This window comes from Accipiter gentilis, chromosome 16, assembly GCF_929443795.1.
Source record: "Accipiter gentilis chromosome 16, bAccGen1.1, whole genome shotgun sequence".
In the NCBI taxonomy this organism is placed as follows: domain Eukaryota; kingdom Metazoa; phylum Chordata; class Aves; order Accipitriformes; family Accipitridae; genus Astur; species Astur gentilis.
In genome coordinates, this window is record NC_064895.1 from 6861592 (window position 1) to 6867591 (window position 6000).

Sequence of the window (6000 nt, forward strand, 5' to 3'; positions counted from 1 at the left end):
ATCAGGTTGCCCAAGGAGTCTGTGGAGTCTCCGGCCTCAGAGATACTAAAAACCTCACTGGACACCATCCTGGGCAGCCTGCTATAGTCGTCCCTGCTCTGCACAGTGGTTTAGACTAGATGACCTCCAGAGGTGTTTTCCAACCTCATTCTGTGAGTCTAAGATTCTGTGATATGTCAGATGTCACTGCAGGGAGTAGGGCTGGAAAGCACTCTGAAGAGCTACATCTTCCCCTCAGTGTGTCTCTAGGCTCATGTTGCTCCAATTAGATGCCTATAGTTAATTGGTATGCAATCCAGCACCTACAAAAGTAGGTTCTAGAGTTTTCTAGTTTATAGTTTTGAAAAAAAGTATGTTAGTATAGCTTTGAAAAAAATCTGCCCAAGTGTTTTGGCTGGGACAGAGTTAATTTTTTTCCTAGTAGCTGGTATAGTGGTGTGTTTTGGATTTAGCATGAGAATAATGTGGATAACATGCTGATGTTTTAGTTGTTGCTAAGTAGTGCTTATCCCAAGTCAGGGATTTTTCAGTTTCCCATGCTCTACCAGCGCGGAGGTGCACAAGAAGCTGGGAGGGAGCATGGCCAGGACAGCTGACCCGAACTAGCCAAAGGGATATTCCATACCATAGGATGTCATGCCCAGTGTATAAACTGGGGGGAGTTGGCCAGGAGCAGTGGATCACTGCTCAGGCATCAGTCAGTGGGTGGTGAGCAGTTGCATTGTGCATCACTTGTTTTTTTTTCTTGGGTTTTATTTCTCTCTCTTTTTGTTATCTTCCTTTTAACAATAATAATAATAGTAATAGTAATAATTATATTTTATTTCAATTATTAAACTGTTCTTATCTCAACCTATGAGTTCTACTTTTTTTTTCAGTTCTCCACATCCCACCAGGGGGTGGGAGGGGTGAGCGAGCAGCTGCGTGGTGCTTAGTTGCTGGTTGGAGTTAAACTGCAACACCAAGGTGGATGTCCTCATGACCAGTTCAACTTTCATATTTATTAGTTCTGTGATAGATATAGGATCAGCAGTCTGGGTGTGCTAGTAGCTGCTGCATATTCCTCATGCTATGCTGTAGTTGAAAGAAAATACATGCATATATATGTGTATATATATTTACTTATAACTTACATCTCAAATTAGAAAGAATATCTTTCCGGACTGTCTCAGTGGTCAGAGCAATTCAGAGTGGTTATGCAAACACCCATGAGCTAGTTATAAGGAATGAAAGGTACGAAACCGTTGTCTTTTTTTTTAATTTATTGTATACTGCTTAATTCTAAAACAGTTTACTGTGAGCTCACAGTCTTTTTTATACCACATGTTAGTCCTTGGTCTTTTGATTCAGTGGCTCACATCACCTGTTGATCTTCACCGCTATTGGTGAAGACAGTAAAACAAGACAGTAAAACTAGCTGTTTGATCTAGTGAATACTGCTGATTTCTCCCCCCTCATGGCCCTCAACAAAAACCCATCTGGGACATCTCACAGGCTTTAAATGAAGTGGTTGATACCATGTTCACAGGGAAATAATTGAAGTAAACAACATTAAATGGAATGCATGTTGTCTCTGTGTTGAAAGATACCTTTTTTTTCCCTCCTGGTATCCCTAGATCTGACACAGAATACCTTAAAGTAGAGAAATTATGAAAAATTTTATATATTTTGAGATTGTTGTCCCTAGTGAAAAGTGGGGCATCAACTAGAAGTTACCAAATCATACACTTACAGAAGGTAGTATGCATGAAGATTAGAGTTTTGTTTTCAGTTTTTTCTCAGCATCACAAAAATCTGCTCAAATAAAGGAAATTAAAAACAAAAGAAAACAAAGAAAACAAAAAAAACAACACAAAAAAAGCCAAAAAACAGAGGCTGCAAATTCCCGAAACAGGAATAGCATTTTCCAACCAAAGAAATGCAAATTCCTGAAACAACATAATGAGCTATGGGACATAGCTATTGAGCAAAGACCAATGGCAGTATATTTAAAACATAATTTGGAGAAAAATTGCTTAAAATACTAACAAGTATTTTGTTTCTAAAATTAAGTTGTTATCTCAGTAAACACTCTAAGGTGCTCACTTATTTCTGAAAATGTAAATATATTGGGATGTGAGACACTTTTATTCTTTCCAGCAGTCAAAATATATTTACTGATAGGGGTATGAGAATGTCAGAGGTGCTTGTAAAGGTCAGATGGGAAGAAATCTAAGCCACAAAAGTCACAGCAACAGTGTTCTAACAAGTAAAGACATTTCTAAGTCCCTTCACCAGTAAAAACCACCAATGTCTATACCCTGTCCAACATACAGTCTGATCCTTGATTAGACTCTGTAACCCAGATTCAACTACTCTAATTTAATTCTCCTAAAAATTTATTTCCTCAGGCCTCCCAAAAATCTGGCGAGAAAGAGAATAATTTGTTCCACCAGAAGCCATGTGCCAGACAAAGGTAGAATGAAGTGCCTGCTGAAGGTGCCTACACATGGGTGCATTATATAGAGCAGCTAACTTGAACTAGATGACCAGTTTTCATACAACTACAGTTAAGTGAGAGGAATCCAGGCCTAACCATCATAATATAATAGTTTAAATGGATGCTCACTAATTTATATACCACTGTAAAAAAATCTCTTTAGAAGTGACATTGACATTTGACATGTCAAAATATTGGATATTTTGACATATGAGTATGTCTCTCACATTTTTGTATGATTTTGTAAACAGAAATATTTTGAATGCTGCTGTACATGCACAAGTCTGACAGGATCAGGCACATCAGCCTGATGTATTCCGGCAAAAGCAGACTTACTAGGCACGTTATTGCAGTTGCTCTGTGTGAGGGCTGTTTACCTAGAGCTTTTGGACTTCTAACAGCCGGTTGGTAACAGCTGCTCAAAGCTGGAACGCTGATTGTTTGAAAATCCCAGGAAAATGGGTAAAGGTATTTTCTCTCTTTTGGGATACAGCTTCTGCATATAAGAAAAGGATATGTGATCTAGACTTATCACAACTCTAATTTACCTTTGGTGCTGGAGGCCTGTTTGGGCTTTGTGTAGCATTGTACTTTCCTTCGTTGCTTATGCATAAGCATCACATGTTAGCACAGAGATTAGTGACATAAAAAGCTTGGGCTAGGGCAACTGAAATGCACTAAGGTAGGTGCAATATCAGCAATACCATGGAAAAAGAACTTTGAAATTGAAATTAGTTCCCTTCATCTTCCATTGCTTTATTTTTAGTTTAAACATAGTATCTTTACTCAAATAGGACACAACCAGAGGAAAACCAGTTTATTTTCTTGACCGAAAAGAAGGCAGGCCTCAACTTTTGACATGATGATAAGCCAAAACACCTGGCCTCAAAACTCTGTAGTGTGAAACCGGTTATCACTGAAGAGTGTCAACATGTCTAGGGAAGACTTTGTTAGACAGTAATGAGGTTATGAATAATTGGAAGCTAGCTACCAGATATAGACAAGTAAATATTTGTAAAAGTGTAAAGGCATAATCCAGACTTCCATGAGTGCATTCACACAGCAAATCAGCATTAAAAAGTAAGTTAAATTTTGACAGAATAATGTCTTCCATATAACTTTTACTACTAGTAGTTCTTGTACTAGTAGTACAAGAAATTTGTTCATTATTCCTGAAACAGATAGTAACAGTATTAGCTCACAACTGATGACAAATTAGAGGATTTCTCCCATGACCACTATATTTTCAGAATATTTTCTCTTCAGGAATGTGTGCAGTGATCCTCCTCTTCCTCTACATTTAGCACTTGTCTGTTTTCCTGCTGTCATCATCTCAAACTTTAGCATCTTTAAAGTCATCTTCTTTGATACACATTCTGTTCTCAAGCCAATTACTTCTAAGTCAAAAGTGTAATTTCTTAGGGGCAGCATATCAAACCTTAAGCTCCCTTTACTCAGTTAAATATCTCAACCACCATAAGATAGAGTGTCACACTTTCTACAAGTGCTTCTACCCCCTTAACCCGCTGCCCCACCCTGGTCATTAGGAATAATAAATATTGTATTTTTGTGCTAGATAGTTGCAGATTTAAAAAGAGAAGTGGCTCATGCACAGCCTGCCAGTTAACTCTTTTAGGTGGCAGGTGGGATCCTGAACCTCCTCACAACAGGAATCTTCTGAATTTGTATAAATTATCTTCCCACGAGGCCACTATATAGTCAGGCCCTTTCCACTACATTTGACAAGAAAATATCACTTAATGTTTTTTGCATGTGTGCGGAAGGAAGTAAAAGACAACATTTGTTTTCTTGTATTTTTCTCATCATGCCTAAAAGACTGGCCACCTCAGGATGTCAATCGAAGGGACATCTGATTTCTAGATAAGCATTATTGTTAACAGTCCAGGGCACTCCCTGCAATGTTTGAAGCACAAAGGCTATGAAAGAATTTGTGTTTTCTTACCTCATCAAAGGAAAGAAGAAAATACTCACAAAAGCAAATTCAAAACCTGTGTCTGGCATTAAAGCCTTAAAGGAATTAAGTGTATTTCTCCTTGCCATGGTGGCTTAAAGCTCTTCCAGGAATAGGTAAGAATCAGTTTTAGATGACCAGTTGTCTAATGCATCTAATTCCTCCTTCTTCTCTTTGCACCTCTGTATCAATTGCCAAGTAAATAACTTATTTATAGAACAGGCTTCCACTTCTCCTTCATTACCTCCTCACCCTTCAAAACTCATTGTAGGATATGTTCATTACAAAAAAAATCCCCCAAAAACTACTGTTTTCTCCACATTATCCCTTACCTGAATAATGCTGAGGTACCCTGATCTACCTTTACACTCTTCAGAGTTAATTTCAATCTTTGTATGTGAAGACTGTAAGTTAAAATTATTATGCTACATTAATTAGTTGATAATACATACGGAAAGGTTTCACCTAGCAAATACATTTTCTTCCAACTGACTTATCCCTAAAGACAGCATTGTCCATATTATATCCATCTATTTCAGTTAAGCTTCTCATGATTTTTTGGGCTCATGGTAAAAAGAAAAGGTCAACTCTGCATGATGAGATTCCTTTATCCTAATTTTGGCTTGGGATACAATTTGTGACAAAGACGTCTGAATTTTGGTACCTACATATAAATGTCTACAAGCCAGGCAGTATCAGTTTCCACTATAGTCAGTGAGTATGTAGTGAAAACATGAGCAGAACCTAGAGATCAGTTCTGCTGACAGAAGATAAACAACCAGGGCTTCACTGAGTTGCCCACACAGAGAAGTCTAGCATTATTTCAGGTAACTAAGGTTATCCCAATTCGCTTCCAGCTGTTATCCCAGTTCGCTTCCAGCTGTGGTTCTAAGAGAGCACAGTTTGCCTGTAAATCTTGGGTCCTGTCTGAAAACCTCATGCGGCTGTCTTCAGTATAATAGAATGTCTTAAATGATGCTCTACATCTACATTGAGGCAACTGAATGTTGCCCCCAGAGGCTCGCCAGTTGGATCAGCTCCTGGGTTCCATTAACTTTGCTGACTTTATCTACCTTGTCTAAAAAGGGAGCTTAGACACTAAAGAAGGGATTCAGTTGCTTTGATTGCCACTTCAGACACCTAGTTGCTGCTTCAGAAGAATGGAAGTCTCCCATAAGTCTGCTATTCTATCTGGCAGCCCTGTGCAGATGCCTTAGTCACCACAGGACATCTCAAATGGTAGAGCTTTAGAACTAAGTTAATTAAGTCCCTGTTGTATATAAGGACACCTCCCATAGGCAGTTCTGAACTCAATCTAGCTATGCCACACGTAAAATAAAGTTCAAGTAGTTTCTCACAGATCAATATATATCAAAGTGGACAGTTTGATTTGCAATGTAGGCACACCCTAGCAATGATTTCTGGACAACTTTTTGGTTTATCACTGATCTTAACAAGCATTTGTCCAAAAGAAATCAATTAAATCTTCTTTCAGTTTAGGTACACCTTCTTTGACTGTGGCTGGCAGGAATTCCAATATATCATCAAA